This window comes from Triturus cristatus, chromosome 6 (genome assembly GCF_964204655.1).
Source record: "Triturus cristatus chromosome 6, aTriCri1.1, whole genome shotgun sequence".
NCBI lineage: Eukaryota > Metazoa > Chordata > Amphibia > Caudata > Salamandridae > Triturus > Triturus cristatus.
This window is the reverse complement of record NC_140589.1, coordinates 1,761,967,974-1,761,988,398: the sequence shown is the minus strand read 5'-3', so window position 1 is coordinate 1,761,988,398 and position 20,425 is coordinate 1,761,967,974. Positions and strand designations below refer to the sequence as shown.

At 44.1% G+C, this 20,425-nt stretch overlaps 1 protein-coding gene across 3 annotated transcripts in view; it reads right to left on the bottom strand.

The window, feature by feature from the left end:
* The window catches only part of CDC42BPA (CDC42 binding protein kinase alpha), a 797,672-nt gene that overhangs the window by 584,875 nt on the left and 192,372 nt on the right, over positions 1 to 20,425 (bottom strand). The gene's annotated exons all lie outside the window — the stretch shown is intronic.

Sequence of the window (20,425 nt, the reverse complement as noted above, 5' to 3'; positions counted from 1 at the left end):
TCGCCGACACCGCAGCACTCGACAGACTTCGTGGGACAGCTCGAATCCAGCTCACTGGTCATCATCGACACCTCCTGGACCTCGTGGCTGAAGAGTCAAGACACCCATCAACTCACCTGAAGCACCCGACATCTGTGGGCATTGGACTATCGTGCACCTGGTCACTGGTAAGTGACCCAGACTCTGTCCCCTCTGCTTTCAGGTTCCTTCCATCCTCGATCCAGGCTTGGATCTCTTCGGACACTTCTCTTCACGGCAGCAGCACTTCTTGAGCAGCTTCCATTGAAAATGACTCCGCGATCCGACACCATTTGACACTTATGCACCCGGCTTCCCTGGGTAAGGTAACTCGAGTACTCCAGTGCTCCCGTGGGTTTTGGCCCTAGACACCTCTAAGTCCAAAAGGGTTTGCTTGTAGTCGTCCCCTAAGTGTCCTTAAACTCTTAATTTCCAACCGCGACTTTCCCCATAGAAGTTAACTGCAGTTCTCACACTGCATGCGTCCCCCGTGGGTCCCCTATGTCACTACCTTGGGTGGTTCCTTGTGGTTCAAGCACTTCTAAAGGCTCTAGGCCTTGTGTCTAGTTCAGTCGTGGTTCTTGTACCACTTTATTGCTATATGGTTTGGTACGCCCCTAGGGCCCAAACGTGTATTTGTGGTTTTACTGCTGAATACTGACTTGTAACTTAGGTACTTCGAACTCCAACCTCATAAAGAGACTAGAGGGGTGGGTTTTATCTTAAATACATATATTTTAAATATATACTTGTTGTGGTTGTCCTTTCATTTGGTCATTTAAGAGATTATAGACTGGTAAAACAAGCTGCTTTACATTCCTTCAAGACTTAGCCTGAAGGCTGCTCTCCATAGCTACCACTAGGATAGCTTTCAATAAATGTTGTCTTTAACCTATCACCATAAGGGGTTGTTTGGACTGCTACAAGGTGCCCACTTTAATTAGTGGACAGCATATACCAGGCCAACTTCTCACAGTCACCAGACCATATTCCAACCTAGAGATAACCAAGGATTGAACCGCCGGCTTGATGTCTTCGGGGGGGGAGGAAAGGTTTGATTTTCTTAAGGGTGTTAAGTTGAAAGTTGGCTCCCCTATTAGGTGCACTGATGTGTGCTTGCATGTTTAGGTGTTTATCCAAGGTGATACCTAGAGATTTGGCAGGGTCTACAACATGAGGGGTGCAGTTCAGAGCGGTGAGTTATTTAAGCCAATCCAGGGTAGGAGCCGAGTGATTGGGGGGGGGGAAAGGAATTCCATTTTGAGTGTATTTAACAGCAGATGGTTCTGAGCTAACCATTGTTGGGTTTGTGCAAGTGCAGCATTTAGTGCTTTTATGTCCTCTTGAGAGGAGATCTTCAGGTACGATTGCGTGTCATCTGCATACATGTGGTACTGAATGTTAGCAAAGTTCAGAATGACAGAAAGAGGTTCCATAAAAAGGTTGAAGAGAGTGGGAGAGAGAGCGGATCCTTGAGGCACTCCTATCGTGACAGGGGTACTGGAAGCAAGGGCCTGGTTGATTTTGATCCTTTGTGTATGGTTTTGCAGGAAAGAGGCAAACCAATTTAGGGCCGGGCTCGAGAGACCCTTCCTAAGATGAAGATCAATCAGGTTCTCATTTTTGACGGTATCAAAGGCTGGAGACAGGTCCAGAAGGATCAGGAGACATGGCACATTTTGGTCCAGGGATCTCAAGGCATCATCTACAATGTGGGTTAGAGCCGTTTCAGTACTGCGGCCTGATCTAAAACCTGATTGATGGGGGTCAAAGAGTTGATATTCTCAATGTGTTTGCATAGCTGCAAGTGGACGCATTTTTCTAGCAGCTTGGCTAGAGTCATAATGCAGGTGATAGGTCTGAAGTTGTTAGGATTCGACAGGTCCACGTTGGGTTTCTTAGGGATGGGAGTAACTTGCCCAACCTTGAGGCAGTCTGGTATCTTTCCCTGTAAGAGGGATTCATGAATGACCCTGGACCAAAGAGGGAGAATGGCTGAGTTAACCTCTTTAAAAAGCTTGGCCGGTAAAGGATCACTAAAATGGTTGGAGGGTTTAAGGGACAAAATGTTGTGTAGAAGCTCCTTGACATCAGGGAGGCGAAAGGCATTCCAAGAGCATTATTCTTGAGAGAGCATCCTAAGGGGGATGATATTGTCGAGAATTCTACCATTTCAACTGGGAAAGCGGATGGGTTCAGAGGCCTCAGAGTTGGATTGCCTGGACGTAGCTCCAGCTCGATTTTTCTTGTTTTTTTCAGCAAAATGAACAGTGAAATCATCACCACTAGGAAGCAAAGACATCAGAGAAGTAATAGGGTTGGAAGAGTGGTTGGCTTGTTCCTTAATGATTTCAAAGTGTTTCTTGGGTCTATTTTTAGCTTCATCCAGCTGCGTTCTGAAGTGGTCAATTTTAGCCACGCGGATGTGTTTGTTTTATGTACTTCTCACTTTCCTCAGTTGAGTGAGACTGGAGGTGGAAGGCGTGTTTCTCCAGAGTCTCTCTGAGAGTCTAAGATTGTGCCGCTCGTTATTAAGGGCACCATTAAACCAGGGTTTGGATTGTTTGACAGGAATCCTTTGAGTTGCTTCGGTGCCATAGTATCAAGAATGTTAGACACCGTGTTATGTAGAGATCAGAGAGATCGTCAAGGTTGGTCATGTTGGGGGGGGTTGTAGTCTCTTTTTAGTGATTGAGGTTAGCGTATTGATGTTAAGGTCTCAAATATTGTGCGTAATTTGTTTAGCTTTGAGGGGTTATCCCTGTCTACCTCGGCCCTTGTCCAAGATGCTGAAGGGAATTTGATGATGATCTGACCAGTCACAGGGCAAGATGTCGCCTACTTGTATGCTATTGTCTTTAGCAATTATCAGGTCGAAAGTGGCGCCCTTAGTGTGTGTAGGGCCTTTGCATAGCTGTGATAGGTTAAGGTCAGAGAGAAAAGACTTAAAGGAGCAGACTATGGGATCATTTGCGTCATTTCAGTGAAGGTTATAGTGCCCGAGGAAGATGTGGCAGACTTGATCGGAGCTCGAGCTAATGACCTCCATAATTTGCTCTATGGAGACCAGATTGTCTCCCGGTGGATGATAGATGGAGTGCAGTACACAAACCTTCTTGCCTTTAGTCCAGATTTCAGTGACCAGTTGTTCACAGGAGGATAACACAGAGCATAGAGATTGTTTTACGGTGAGGTTGGAGCGCTGAATGCATGCAATGCCCCCCCGGTTTTAACAGGTTGATCGCTTCTGATAGTGGCGTAGTCTGGGGGGATTAGGATGGCGAGACTTGGGGAGGAGGTGTCATTGAGCCAAGTTTCAGTCAGAATCAATAGGTCCAGGTGTTGTGCAATGATGAGTACAGAAATATCCGCAGCATGTTTCACAGCCGACCTGCAATTGAGTAGCATCGAATTGACGTGCCTGTTGGAGGTGATCACTTCTAGATGAGAGGTGGTTATGTGGAGTAGATTCTCGTTGATCACCGACCTTTGCTTAAGACTAGGGTGCCTGTCGGGGTCCGAGATGATGGAGGGGATATTGAGGGTAGGGAAGGAGGAGACAGTCCTCGAAACAGTGTAAGAGAGTAGGAGGGAGAGAATGTCCTCCTCTGATAGCTGGGGCAGGAGTCTATGGGGCCTAGAGTGATGGTTAGGTAGAGGCCTAGAGCTCCACCTATGAGCGGAGTGGACAGAGGAAAGGTCGTTAGGAGCATAGATCAAATATGGAGTGTTGTAATTCTCTCCTCTGGGCTGTGAGAGCACTCCAGAGCTTCTAGTTCTTCCGGACGATCTGTAGTAGGCTTTGCACGATCTCTTTAACAGCCAAGAGATCCTGCTTGAGATCAGCAATCTTCTCCTCCAGACAGGGCCTGTTAATACCCTTTTCAGCAGAACCCGAATGAGATGCTTTGACTGACCCAGCAGCGAGAGGGGTAAAGGAGGGTTGAGTAGGACCTTTACCACAGTTACCGGAGGAGATAGAGACACGCTTGGGATTGGAAACGGACCCAGGGGAGGTAAAGAAGGCAGGCGGAACGGATATAGGCGGGGCAGTAGGTGTGGCATGTATGGCGTGATAGGGTGAGTGCAGGTTACTGGTCAGCGGACTGGAGACAACAACTGGATCTAATGGTGGAGGACCATGGATATTCTGGTTCATGATGTTGAAGAGGTGCCCACCCACCCGGTTGTATGAGTGTGCAATGGGTGGTGAGGGGGACGCAAGATAAGAGGGAGGGTTCAGCAAAGGAGGGGACGTGCTGGGATAAGCAGCTGGGAAGGCATAACTCAGGTTGGATAAACCAAGATTCACGAGAGGCAGAGTAGGGTTGTCTGGGGTAAGGGTGTGGTTAATAAAAACATCCGCCATGTTAGTGGATAGGTCACTGCGGTGAGTGGTTACAGATTGGGACAGAGTATAAGGGTAGAAAGAGGTGTCTGTCACAGCGGGAGCCAATGAAGTGTGAGGACCACACTGATACATACATACATACCAGATTATGCACAGCGGGTGAAATAGTTTTACGACTTGATTCGTCCAGACTTTTCAATCATGCCCTGGACATCTAAATACACACAGATTTTAGGTTCAGTACAAGCTGTCATATTGTAGTGATGACACGACTCCTTGAAGTAGTTCAATACTTTATTGAACTAGATACATAAACAGGTGAGCGCCAGGATACACCTCTACTTCCACCGCCGACTAACTGCTGCTCCCCGAATCCGAATGTCACTTACTCAGTGACATTCCATGCACGCTCACACTCTCTCCTTAAAGACACATCCACACATACACGCACCAACATCAAAGTAAGACACAACACATCCCCCCCCCTAAATAACAAACACGACAAACCACCAAAAATAAAAAAAACAAACACCCAAAAAAAAAACAACTTCCATCCAGGAACCCAAAACAAAAACAACCCTACTACACAATATACTCCTTGAGCCAACTAGGCAAATTCCTTTTCCTTTTCCCAATATCACCTTCACCAGAAACCGCACTTCCATGTGTAGGTACCGTGACGCTACCCTGTGCTGGAGCTACCACGACTGGCGGACGCATCACAGACCCTTCCCCCTCCACAACAACAGAAGAATTCCCTTCACCCTCATGAATTAACTTATCCTCCTGAACCACCTCACAATCCCTCGCTTCCTCAGCAGCCAACTGCGATTGTAGATTACTGTTCTCAAAATAATCCTCCACCCAGTCAAAATCTACTCCTTGATCTCTCATACCATAATCTCCATCCCGACCGCTAACCACGGCTATGTCTTTCAAATTCCACACTCTTCCATCACTCAATCTTACAGAATTCCTCAAAACCTCCATAACTCGCTTAGGTGCCTCAAATCTACTCTCTCCTTTAACAACCCTGAAAGGTTTCCTGACCCGCACCCAATCACCAACCTCAACACTGACCTCCTTAGCACCATGCACTCTGTCATAATAAACCTTTGCCTTTGAATGCACTTCTTCCAACCTACCCCGTACATCACTAGGAGACCACTGTTGTACCTCACTTTGTACTAACCAATTTGGATTAAACTTACTCCTAGGCGTTCTACCCCTCATCATAACAAAAGGAGATAACCCAGCTTGAACTTGAGACGTAACTCTGTACGACCACACAGCTTTCTGTACTTGTATCCTCCAATCCAGATTTTTGTTCATTGAAGCCTGAATGACTCCTTTAATTACCCTATTGAAACGCTCTACCGTACCATTCCCACTTGGGTTGTACAACGCAGTAGTTTTGTGTTTAATCCCACACCTCCTAAAATACTCCTTTGCCATAATAGAAAGAAACTGCACCCCATTATCTGTAAGAATGCAACCCGGCAACCCTTCCATCACAAAAATGTTATCTAAAAATCTCAACACAGACTGGGTGTCAGCCCTTTCCACAATTTCCACCACCGGCCACTTGGTAAACAAATCAATAGCTACCAACCCATATTCTTTCAATTCACCCACCGGTCCAAAAATGTCTACCGCAATAGTATCCCACGGCAACTCAGGAATCAAACCCTCACTCATAGTGGGTCTTAGTGTTTTAAGAGACTTATCTGCTGAGCAACAAACTGAACAACTCTTCACAAAATTTTCAACCTCCTTGTCAACTCCAGGCCACCAGAACATGCCCTTCACAATCAACTTTGTCCTGACAATCCCAAAATGTCCTTCATGGCATAATTGTAAAATCCTTCCACGCAACGTTGCTGGGGGAATTATTCTATCTCCTCTCAACAACACATCCCTGTCTAGAACCAATTCCATCCGTACCTCCCAATAAGATTGCATACTCCCGGTGACACCTGCCTTCCTCGGCCACCCATTAGAAACATATTCCAATACCTTCCCCAACACCTCATCCTTTAACTGCTCCTCCAACCATTCACCTTTACTAATAGCGGATGCACCAGAATCGTGTATGAAAGCCACACTACAATCCCCCCACGGATCATCCACACATTCCTCCAACGGAGTGGGCAATCTTGACAGACAATCCGCCACCACGTTTTCCTTTCCCGGAACATGAACCATCTTATAAATGAACTCTTTCATCCTCATCGAAATTCTGGCTAATCTAGCCGAAGCAACTGCCGTACCCTCACAAGATAAAATGCGAACCAATGGTCTATGATCCGTACGAATCAGCACCGGCTTCCCCCACACAAAAGCACGAAAATGTTCAAGTGCCCACGCACACGCCAATGCCTCTCTCTCTATGATCGGGTACTTACTCTCCGCTGGTGACAATGCCCTAGATGCAAATAGAATAATTTCCTCCTTTCCATCTTTACCTCTCTGTGACAACACAGCACCAAGCCCCTTGTCACTAGCATCCGTGGTCAACAAACTCTCCAAATTCGGATCAAAACTGGCAAGGGCATTCACCGCTTGAAGATCCACCTTGACTTCCATAAACTCTCTCTCACACTCCTTGCTCCACTCAAATTTGACGTTCTTCTTTAAAAGAGAACGAATATTGTAAACTTTTGACGCAAAGTTCTTTATGAACTTTGCGCAATACTCCGCCATTCCCAGGAACGACCTTATCTCTTCCTTAGACACAGGCGCTGGTGACTTAATAATGTTCTCCACCAAGGTAGGTTTAGGTCTCACCCCTTCCTCACTTATAATGTGTCCCAAATATGAGACACTCCTTTGCGCAAATTTACATTTAGTCAACTCAACTGTTAATCCCACAGACTGCAACGTTCCCAAAACCTGAATCAATTTGTTATCGTGTTCCGCTTTACTTTTTTCCGCAACCAAAATATCGTCCTGAAAAAAACGCACACCATCCACATCACCAAACAACCTGTGCATTAGTTTCTGAAAAACCGCCGCAGCGGATGCAAGCCCGAAAGGCATTCGTGTAAATTGGAAACATCCAAATGGGGTAATAAATGCTGTTAAACTTCTTGAATGTGGTTCCAGTACAACCTGATGGTAGGCCGCAGATAAATCAATGGTAGAGAACCACGTAGCCCCTCTCAATGACGCTACCATCTCATTGATTTTAGGCAAAGGAAACTTTTCTATCACAATATTGTTGTTTAAATGGCGCAAGTCTATGCACAAACGGATTTTTCCGTTGGACTTGCGGGCAACTACTACCGGAGAAATCCACTCCGATGTCTCCACTTCTTCAATCACCCCCTTGCCCAACAAATTCTGTATTTCCTTTTTCACCTCATCCCTAATTAAAATCGGAATGGGCCTTACCTTGTGCACTTTCGGTATTGCATCCTTTTTCAACACGATTTTGTGTTCAAACCCTTTGAGTTCCCCTAAATCTTTCCCAAACACCTTAGAAAATCTATTGCTTAAAACTTCACTCATTTTACTGCACTCATCCATTATCAGCACTTTCTCCACACTATTGGGGTCTAAGATTATATGCAAATCCTTCTGATCGAACCACCCCAAAACTGACGGTCCCCTCTTAGCTACGTACAACTTCCCCCTTGTGGACCTTCCCTTAAAAAGGAATGTTAACCACCTGAAACCTAACATGTCAATCTTTTCTCCTGTATAGCTAATGGGATTTACATCTGATTTGTTTAATTGGTTTCCAATCTTCCCAACCAATTTTTCTCTCCATACTTCTTCATTAATGATTGTGTAGGGAGAACCCGAATCCGCATACACCATCACCTTAACCCCACCTAGAGATAACTCACAAATCGGTTTCCCATCCATAGAGTTATCCTCTATATTCAACATGAAATTCCCTCTTACACTCTTTACACATTCATCCTCACAATTATCATCCTCCTCATCACCATCCCAAATGTACTTAACATTACTGCGCCTACGACACATTTTGCTAAAATGTCCTAACAATCCACAAATACCACATTTTTTTTTTAAAGCAGGACACATTTTGCTAAAAGCCAAATGCTCCTTGCTATCACAACGGTAGCATCTTCTTTCTTCAATCCTAAAGTCTCTCCCCTGACTCCTCATTGGTTGATTTGTCCATCTCCCTTGCGGACGTTGAACGAAAGGTTTAGCTTTACTCTGTATTTTGAAAACTCCCTCTGTCATCTTTTCCGGTTCTTTCTCTGCTGCCTTGACCACAGTTGCACACCTCCCAGACATTTCCGATTTTCTCATAATGGCCAAAACGTCCTCCAGTGGTGCATCACCATTAACCCATAAGCGGTCCTGTAGAGGTGAATTGTTGTTGTGCATGACCAAATGATCTCTAATTAAATCATCATGTAAGTCGCCAAATTTACAGTCTATCGCCAATTTCTTCAGATCATCCAACCAGTCATCTACAGTTTCGCTTTTAGCCTGCTTCCTTTGAAAGAATCTGTGCCTAATTACTCCAATACAAACCTTTGGGGCAAAATATTTGTCCATATCCTTTATCGCATTCTCAAATGTATTTAAATTTGTGTCTATCACTTTGGACATCCTCGAATAGGTTTTCAACCCCATAGGCCCTAATGAATGTAACAGTATTCTCTTTTTCTGTTCAGGTTTCATCTTCCCAGCTTCATCCACCGCTGAAATGTAATTTATAAAGTACTCCTTCCATTCTAACCATTTAATACTTGGTTCCGCTCCTGTCGCCCAAAAGGTGTGTGGATTACTAATAGAGTAATTTTGATGAGCAATCTCCACACTTGTGGGGTCACCTTCATTATCCCCATCACCCATGTTTCAACTTAGATGTGAAGTACTTTATTTTTTTTTTTTAGTCTTCTTATGTTCCACTACTTTGTTCGTGGTGTTCCCCCCGGCAGTCTCACCTGTTTACGCTGCTTTCCGCTGGTCCAAACTCCTTGTGCCTCCCTTTCTACGGCACTTCTCTTCGGCGCTCGTGTCCTTATGTTGCCAAGCAACCAACACCAAAATAGTTCCTCCAAAATGGCCGCTACGTAGGGTCGCGCAGCGTGACCTTGCGTGATTACCTTCCAATGCGCATGCTCCTGACGTGTCCGGACGCACCTCCTACGTCAGGAGCTCACACGCTCAGAATTCTGGAATCTTACCACGAATCGTAACACGCTCCCCGCGCGGCTTCTCAACTGTCCGAAAACCTTTGCTTTCCAGCCCGTAAGTACCATCAAACTTCCTTACACTGTTTTGACCTCGTCTCTCGTTGAAATCAAAAATCCGATGCAGTTGGAGTCCGATGATTCACGAAATAATCCACCTTGCTGAAATCAATTTCCGTTTTTTTTTTTTTTTTTTTTTTTAAAGTCCTTTTCGCGCCTCTTCTCTTCTCCTTAATCCCATCCGATCGTCGCCAATTGTAGTGATGACACGACTCCTTGAAGTAGTTCAATACTTTATTGAACTAGATACATAAACAGGTGAGCGCCAGGATACACCTCTACTTCCACCGCCGACTAACTGCTGCTCCCCGAATCCGAATGTCACTTACTCAGTGACATTCCATGCACGCTCACACTCTCTCCTTAAAGACACATCCACACATACACGCACCAACATCAAAGTAAGACACAACACATATTAGCTTCAAAACACTTACACACACATGTAAACACCACAAACTTGTTGATCTGTATAATTGCCACATTAAATGAAGGAGACACTGTACCCATTGAATATACATTTATATACCCATGCAGAAATACGTTCTGAACCAAAAGAAAAAATCCTGACGGCGGAAAAGACAGCTGTATTGAAGGAAAGATCATAGACACAGGGAAAACGAATGATTGTCGTTACTCCCATTCCAGCCTTAGAGGCTGTCACAAAGGCCAGTGTTCCAAACGTAAAAGCTTTACTTCCAAGATGGATACAATGGGCCTACTCACTCACAGCAACAGATGCAGATTGTCTACCATGGTTCTAGTGCCTCAGTCTAGCAGAGCAAACCGTGCCTCATACATTGCTAATTTCAGAAAGTTTTATGTCCCATAATTATATATGACAAGGAGTTATTATACAGTCCAATACACTTTCCCTGTTTCCTGCCTGAAATGTTTGCTTTATACATATGTCGTCAAATTCAGTGAACAACTTATTTAACCTACCATGGGTCAAGGACGGATGTGCTGACAAATGCAGCATTTAGCATAGATCCAGGTCCAGAGGAATGCAGTGCATATTACAGATATTTCCATTCATATTTGGCAGTTATAATCGCTATTGTTCCTGTAAATAAATATAAAATAGATCCCTATAGACAGTAGCTCGTTATCAGAAACTTGATTCCAAAGAGCCTTTACATACACTTACAAAAAAGATAACTAATACGAAACCCAGGCTCCCCTTTTGGGACCTAAGCTGCATGCTTGACGTCTGCGTTTTTACTTTTATGCAACAGAGGCATCAACATTATAAATAAAAAGGTAATCATGCTTATTTTTAGGTTGTGAGCTCATAAAATATAGAATGTCCCCAGATATTACGTGTTAAATTAATCCTGGCATGATGGAATAATAGCTTGTGGCACTTTAGGTATAATCAGAATTTTTCAGAAAAGGGTCTTATCTGTGCAGAAGTTAAATGTATAGGTTGCAGTTTTTAGACATAGTAATCAACTTATGTTTATTTAATGATATGGAGGACAAAGTTAATTTTAAGGTTTTTACTTTAGGTAATGTGGGTATGAATTCTTGTAGGGTTTATGAATAGTTTGGACTATAAACCAACCCCAGGTTATCTTTTCACACATCATGCCCACATTACAGATGGGAAGAAAGGTATTTTTTCAGATCTGCACAGAGCAACAGGCAGACTTACAAAAAATACCACCATGCAAATGCTGGACCTTTCATGCTATATTACCATTTTGTTTATACTGTGCCTAGGAACGCTGATGCAAACACACCGTGTAGCCACCGCCGTGGTGGAGAATGTGGTCTTCATCAGTGCTAACCGAAAGCAATGCTTTTTTATGGTCCCCTTCTAGATCCTGAGCCTCATCTAGTGCTACAGTGCTATTCATCATTGGATGGGGAGGAGGGACAGCAGATGTACTGCAAAGGGCTGCTTTCCCTGACCCAAACACAACCATTCCAAGCCTATGTCTGGGTGGAAATCACAAGTCTACGCCAAACCTTTACCATCTAAACAATTTATTTCTTGGCTCGGACTGACCGTCCCTGAAGCACAAACACAGATATTTCAGCACCGTTTAAAAAAAATATTTTGACTTAATAAGTCTATAATCATTAAATTATCAATGCAAACGACCATTTTATATGCAGTACCATGCAGGGCTTTATTTTCTACAATGTGCTCCAGGTCACTAATTTCACAGATTGTCACTCAAGCTAGAAAATAAATGTAAAAAGTTTAAATAACAAACGTCATTATTTCACTTATTATACCCATCACCTAATCTAACCATATAATAGGTTTTTAGGTCTTGCCTAGCAGAGCGCATGCGCTGCCCTGTGAGACTTATTGTAAGGGGGCTTCAAAAAGCTCACCACACGCTTGTGCGTGTGTGGCCTATTGCTCGGTTACCCGCACGGGCGACATATGTTTTGATTTAACGTGCCCAAACACGGGCGCGATAATTCAAAACATATGGCCTAGTACTCGCGCGCACAGGCTTGTTCAGCTTCCTGCTCGGAAAGGAATTCTATTTTTTTTTTTTTGCTCGCGCTTCTTGTTTTAAATAAAAGCACTGTCAACGAGAAACGTATGTAGGACACACAATTGATTCCTATTACTTTGGTGGATGAATAGCTTTTTATAAAATATTTGCTTCAGCGTTTTTCAAGATTTCTTCCGCTTTCAAATAATTTTTCTCTGACTCTAGACAAGTGCTCACATGTTGGTATGAGAAATGTGCTGTTGCGGTTATTTCGGTTCTACGACTGCATGTCTCTTGTCCGCCAAGAAGGTACAGTAGCATGGGTGCAATGTTGTCACTGCTGCTTTTTTTCCTACACAGGCGAAGGGGCGGAATGATGAACTAGATGGAAAACTCAATAGCTGAACTCAGCAACTGAAGCGCGCACTGGTCGCATGTACTCCGGGGGCATGGAGAAGGCACCATGTTAGGGGCAGCTCAAGTTTCACGGGTGATTTTTTGTCAGAGAAGGTAATATGAAATGACTGACATTTTGCCTGGCGCTCACAGGCAGTGTGAGCCCCGCCCATAGCAATATATTATGCACACTTATAGTAATAGCTTTGTGGTAGGGGTAACACGGACATGCACTCACACTGTTTTTGTTTGCCTTCCCACTGTCCAGCAGACAGTACGTGTTCACTCGGGTTCCGAGATCTTAGTGTTTACGTTAGCCATTGAAAGTGCATGTGCCCTGTTTTTTCAGCATTCTCATTTTCTCACCACAGCTCTTGCCAGCGCAGGATTGTTAAATGCTTGCAATCACAAAACAAGCATTGGGATAGCCAATAGATCTCGCCTTTGGGACCTTATAAGTGTTTAGCCATACAACAGTTGCTGTTGTTGCACCAAGGATACTGTGCTGGATAACTAAACACTTATAAGATCCCAAAGGCTAGACCTATTGGCAATGTCAATGCGTGTTTGATATTTTAGGCTTACCTTCTATTAATACATTCTCACTCACAACAGAAGGTAATGTTAAATACCTCTCAAAACTCGTCATACTTCTTTGATCTATAGAGTTTAATACCCGATCTGGAATGTCTTGCATTTGACAGATATGGAATCTTTATGCTATGGGTAAGTTCTAAACTAGCAATTATTGAACATACACCCATTGCGAGAGACGAGCAATGCCACAAGGATTCCCGTCCAGCAGTGGTGGCTGGCTTGTACAAAGATGGTGAGGCGGGGGGAGGGGGCACAAAAACATAATAAAACTGATTGAATTACCTTCCTAGCACGACATCCTCATCCTTCAGGTGTCTTCCAGGAAGCTCCCGATGCAGTAAACTCCATTACCCTATCCACGTGCTACTTTCACAGCATGAAGCAGCGCCAGTATTGGATAGAATGGCCTCTCTCAGCGCTCATAAGAGCACTGGAGGCCTGTGCTTTCTCTAACCCAGCTGTCTAAGGCAGCTAGGTCAGTGAACTTTAAAATGCGCATGTCTGGCTGGCCGTCCCAAGACGGCCGGCCACAGCTCCCTGCTGCTGCCTCTCTGCAGCGCTGGCCCTGCCCCTTCCTGACACTTAGTTCAGGACGGGTTACTGGAAAATAAAACTGTAATTACTAAACTTTATTATCATATTTTCAGCTCTGGGGCTTGTGGGGTGACACTCATCCGCTCAAATGGAGGAGCCACCCCTGCCATCCAGACATAACACAATGATACAAGCCAACTGGAGAGCAGAAACAAAGTTGATAAAAACCAAGGAGAGCAGAGGAGAAAACACCTTTCAACATTTTTATCCTTACTCTAAGAATTTATGTTGAGACAGTATCGTAATTAATGCACAAACCTAAGCAACAACCTTCACGACTAAAAAAAATGCTTCGGAGTACCACCTACATGTGCAGCAGGAATTCCTTTTTTTTTTTGATGGAGCCTGCAGGCATGGCAAACAATATTTCATTGCCGTAAATGCAGCATTAAGGCTGCCAAAGGCCACCGTTGATTGAGAAATGAAGATGTGTTCATCATCAATCTAATCCCATCTTCACCTTTGTATGACTCAGGTCATCCAGGTTCAATACATGGTGTCCTCCTCCACACTGGTAGGAATTCTGTCACCCACTCCCTATAAATCCTAAAATGTCTCTGTCGGTGCAATTCGTGCTATCTTTCTGTCTAGTTAACCTAAGGCCTTACTGTGAATCATGCCACTTGGTGGATCATTTCGGCTGTAAATCCATATTTGTCACCATCACTCAATGGCTGATGAACAAGTCTTCCCATGGCTCATTCCAAAATGCCTGAATGAAGAGCTAGCTACCACATAATAGGCAAACTATTAATCTACACCAAGTTGTAAAAGGCATGGAAAAAAGTAAAGGCCCAATGGTGGCAACGCCAAACACTGTGTTGCCGTCATCCAGCGATTCTTTTGTGAGACACTTGGCACAGGACTGTTCTAGCTACGCCTGTGTGTGACCATCTACCGTCAAGAGTTGACAAGGGACATGCTGCAACTCGGATCCTACTAACAGTTTCTGCAGCTATTGATAATTCGCCTTTGAGTCTAGAAACTGAGCTTTGAAGATCAAATTAGATCATTTTCTCACTTCATCAACTCAGCAAACCTGTTGGGATTTCCTACACTTGTTGTATTGAAAATCGCCCCAAAAAACGTGGTCCTTCCAATCTCCCATAACTGTCTTGGATCTGCCGAGCCTTGGAATCAGTACAGGGAAGTCATCCTCCAAGCCGGGTCTGGTGGCTTAGTGGACTAATGTGTCCACTGTCGGGCCTGTGTTTGACCTCATGGTCACAGGTTCAAATACCGGTAGGTCGACTCAGCCTTTCATCCTTCTGAGGTCGATAAAACGAGTACCATCGAGTTGGGTAACAACAAACATGTCATTCCGCGCCAAGAGGCCCTTTTGGGTGAACCTGTGCTGTACAAATACAAGTTATGTTATGCTTGCTTCACTCTTACTAGGACAAGTGGTCAGTATCTTTGTAGCACACTCATTCCAGTTCCATTTGGGGGATGTGGAATTCCAAATCAACACTTAGCTCTAAAGCTGAAAATCACAACCTTCATATGCCTGGTGCACGTGAATTCTGGATTTGAAACCTGCAAGGATGAACTGTCCTTAATTGTTCATTTCAAAGCACTATGGTGAGATTATCTGAAGAGCCAAGTAAATATCAGTGCCAAAGATGGCAGCAGCAGCAGCGACTTTGTGATATTCCAAGCTATCATGAATTGCCAGCTTAACCTCAGATCATGCACCTCAGGGCCATTCTTAATCACTTCCCATGACACATTCAACAAGCATTGGCATAGCCAAAAGGTCTCGCCTTTGGGACCTTATAAGTGTTTAGCCATGCAACAGTTGCATGACTAAATACTTATAAGGTCTCAAAAGCGGGACCTATTGGCTATGCAAAGCAGACGTGCGGCCGCGAAAGTGAAACTGATCGCGATCATGAGCGGCTGTGAAAGTGAAAGTAATCGCAGGCAAAGCGCGGCGCGCGCGCCCACGCACATGCACTGTAGCTCTAGGCTGGCCTGGTAGCACTTTTTGGAGCCCTCTCAATAAGTCTCGCCAGACCAGCGCATGCGCTGGGTCAGGCGAGACCTAAAAAGACAGGACGTCAAGCAGTGCTAGCAGACAAAGAATTCAGTGACAAAAACGAACAGGGCCGCAGGTGAGACGACACAGAGCACACACAGTTCGTCACATTGGTCTGACCCCTCCATTGCAGCCACATGCATCAATCAAGCTAAATGCAGCCAACAGCAAACCAATGACAACGTCTGAACTGAGCTTCACTATAGCAAAGTTTGACATTCACCATCAAGATCTGACAAAAGATATACAAAATGACTGCTGCAGTGCAAGACAATTAAAAAGGAAATATGTTCTGTACGCACTAGTTAAGGAATTACATTTTGGATGATAGAGTGTACTTTTCAGATTTAATATAGTCCCTCGTGAATTCAAATTGAGGCGGAAAGATACATCCAACATCCAATAGAAAGAAGGTGAAAATAAAGCACTCCTGTGACCTCCTCTCACCAACTGTGAATGTTCCTGAGTCAGTCAAGCTAATGGCTGAGGAAGTCTGAGCCAAATGCCCTTGCAGTATGTACAGAATAAAACATGTGTCATACACTGCAAACCCAAAAACCAAGTAGGCTGTAGAGTGCTTAAAAAGCTGCAGACCATTCGATTCTTAATATTAAAAGGTTGGGAAGGATTTCAGGAGAATCATATCCTTATACCGTGCCACAGATGAAAAACAGATCACCTTTAAAATCGAATGCTTTACTTTTGAATACATGCATTTGTCAGTTCCTTTCTAGCTTCAGGAAGAACTCACAAATGTAAATTGGGGACTATGAACGACCCCTCGAGTGTGGTTACAATGGAATGGAGATTTACAGTTATCAGGCCTATGAAGTGGAACCTCTTTCCCTTGGTGATAAAAATCAAATCCACCCTTCAGGGAAGCTGAGTTCCCTCTTCTCTGACTAGCATTCGGCCCAATCCAGTCTGCAGATATCTTTAGCAGGGTGTTCTATTTTTTTGTTTTGTAATTATGCCAGGGAGGCTAAAAACTAATACCTGTAGTATAACCTATACAAATGTGTAAAATGAAGACACTAACAAACAGATACATAAATAGTCATTGTACAGTTTACAGTGCTTATGTTATGTTAAAAATATTTGTCGAGCGCAAGTACACCATACGGTTTCTTGGCACTGGTTATAGGAAATAGCCTGCAGCTCGTGGATTCATTCATACGCTTGGGAGAACAGCCAAGCTTTTAGGAGTCTCCTAAGGTGAAGGCAATGCAGTGAGGATCTGATGTTTGAAGGGAGTTAGTTCCAAAAACGAGGGGCCAGAACAGCAAATCTAGATCTGCCTAATATCTTCCTTTTAAAGGTGGAGATAACCAGGAGGTTATGTTGGGATGGCCTCAGGTTACGAGCCAGGATATACCTCTGGATGAGGGTAGAGACAAATTCCAGGCATGTGCCGTGCAGGGGTTTAAAGATAAGGCATCCAATCTAAAATGCACTGCGTTGTGATACTGGTAGCCAGTGCAGCTTCCTCATTAGGGGAGTGATGTGGCACCATCTCGGCTGATGGTAGATCAGTCTAGCTGCCTGGTTTTGCACCATTTGCAGTCTTCTTGTTAAGTGAACCGGAAGGCCGAAGTAGAGCGAGTTTGCATAATCAATGTGGGAGTTGACCATAGAAAGAACGACCTGAACAAGAGCTCCAAAAGTAAGGAATCTACTAATTTTCCTGACCTTCAGGAGCTGGAAAAAACATGTGGAAACTACAGACCCGATCTGGAACTTCAGAGAGAGATGGCTATCAATTGTGACTCCAAGCCTCTTAGCTGAAGTTGAAGGTAGGGGTGGTGTCCCCAACCAAGCGGGACAGAAATTCGAGTTCCAAGGATTTCGGAAGCCACCGACTAAGACAAGTTCTGTTTTGTCTGGATTTCGTTTTAAGTGGTTGCTATTCATCCAATTGCGTGTATGTAACATAGTTGTCAGGATATTCAGAACAGAGTCAGGAGTATTGTAAATAGTAAAAATCAATTGCATATCATCAGCATAGCTGAAAGTGCACACATTCATTTCCCCCAGAGACTGAACTAATGGAAGGAAGTACAAATTGAACAGGTACGGGGACAGAGATGATCCTGTCTACACTGCGTTCTATCACACGCTCCACTGCGGACTATTACCATCCAATTGCACGGGTTGACACGTTCTCCGTCGTCTCACAGTCGAATTACTGTGGCTCTAGCACTAATGCCTCGATCACCCCTTATTTCATTGTTATGTCCCCCTTCTGAAAATTGCTCTCATTTTGAAATTATTTGCGGTTCCTTCGCTCTCACAACCGGCCTCCTTGGCTTGTACCTCACTGAGGACATGTCGTGCATGACCACTGTCATTATTGAGTATTCTCAGTAATTTTAGGTTTTTAATGTAATTCTCCTTTCTCCTTTCATTTTTCCCCCTTCATTTTCACAGGATTTGCACCTTCAGGCTTTTATATTCTCTAGTCCTGATGATAATCTATGTATTGTTTGAATAGATCGAAACGTCGTCGACCCTATGTACAAACATGCATGTTAAACGCATATGTTAAAATTGTGCATGACATTGTACTTTCGTGAAAGCTTGCCCCTGAATCTCGTATTGGCTATAAGCTTCTCTCTTCAGCCTGATAAATGTTTTATATGTTTGATTGTTTGTACTCTTTGTCAAGTGTGTAAGGACGCAGGACTGTGTCCCACTCTACATTCTAACGTATGTCTAAATTACCTTTCTTTTTGATCATTAAAACCTTAATGTCCGGCTGGGCATTGTATAATTATTTGGAGCCGATTCTGGTCTATATTTATCGCATATTGTATTGCTTTTGAAGGACCTCCTGTTTTTCAAACTAGTAAGTACCCTAGGTCCTTCCTACCTCACGGGTTCCCCTTGTCAAGTATTAATATAGAGATGATCCCTGCGGCACGCCGCAGATCAATTTCACTTTGGGGGCCGTAAATTTGGAGGGTCGAACCGATTGAGAGCGACCATCTAAGAAAGACATGAGCCATTTGAGGGCAGATCCCTGGACCCTTGCGTCCCTGACACGGTCCACTAAGAGTTCATTGTCGACCGTGTCGAAAGCCGCCAATAGTTCAAGGAGCACCAGTACCTGCATATTGTCCTGGTCAGCTTCTTTCCTCATTTCATCTAATACGGTCAGGAGTACTGCCTCAGTGGAATGGGAAGGGCGGGAGCCAGCTTGATGAGAGTCAAGAAATTTGAACTGTTTGACAAAAGAGCAGAGGCAGTTAGCAACATTGGCTTCCAGTACCTTAGCCAAAAAGGGAAGCAGTGAGATGGGACGATAGTTGGTAAGCAATAGTGAATCTGTGCCTATTTTCTTGATTAATGTAAATACTATTGCTTTTTTAAAGGACTCTGGGAACCGAGCCCTGGATTAATGACACATTCAATAGAGAAAGGGCAGGATCAGGGCATGCATGAAAAACTTTCTTCAAAACATGAGGGGGACAGCTGTCTGAAGGAGATCCGGATTTGGCTGTAGTCGGCAGATCAAGGAAGAGTTATCTACTAATTGTAGGCAACTGACGCAGGGAATGAGGATTCCTAGAAGTAACTGGTTGAGTGACAAAAAAGGATCCGCGGGTATGCTGGCTTTGATGGTCATAATTTTGTCAATGAAAATGGCGTTCAGAGCGTTGCATAATGATTGAATGGGAGGTAATTTTACGGTAACTCTATCCCAGTTAGACAACTCTGAAACAATCGCAAATATGTCTTTGGATTTACTTGTTGATTTCAGAATCATATTTGAAAAATAGGTGGCCTTAGTTTGTACGATAGAGTTTTTATATTGCTTGAGTTGGTCTTGGTAAATAACTTTTTAATCTGGAGAGTAGTTCCGTCTCCAGATACATTCAATGTGGCGCAGGCCTAGTTTTTAAAAGTTTTACGTCTTCTGAGAACCATCTCTGAGCATCGTGGTGCATGGCCATTTTAACTTTCCTAACACGGGCATGGATGTTGCTAGCAGCCTCTAACCATGATTTGATATTTTCATAGTTTTGGTTAATGTTAGAATGTTTCATAGGCACAGTGGCTGCCAACAAGTTGCAGAAGGCATTGATGTTAATATGAGTCCAGTTCCTAGCCAATACCCCCCCACCCCCAACTGTGGGTTTAGAGATAGTCAAGTTACTAACGGTAAACTTTATTAACAGATGATCAGACCAGGTACATGGGGAAACCATCAGGGTGCACACTGTAAGGTTAGAGGTCCAGACTTGATCAAGAATATGTCCTTTAAATGAGTTGGAGATGTCACATGTTGGACACAGTTCAGCCCATTAACCCCTTCAGCGCGGCGCGGATTACCGCGCTGTGCTGAAGGGTTCTTGCGCGGGCTGGGCCGTGATGGAGTGGTTCCGTCATCCGCACAGCGCGACTGACGCGCGTGACGGAACCACTCCGTCACACGCATCGAAGGGGTTAAGTAGGTCAGTCAATTCTGATAAGCTTGGGCCACCCATCTCCCCATTGGCCCAATAGTTAAAGTCACCAATCAGTAAAATGTTGGCATGGTTAATTGGTTAATTACTAAGTGAGATATTTGTTCCCCCAGTAATTGGGGGGGAAATGAGGCATGTTGTGATGGGGCCTATAAATCAGAACACAGATCGGGGGATAAAAGAGGAGTCCAGTTTGATAACTAAACTTTCTATTGAAATGATATCTAGGGCAGTGAGGGTGGTGAACTTCAATCCTTGGTGAATTA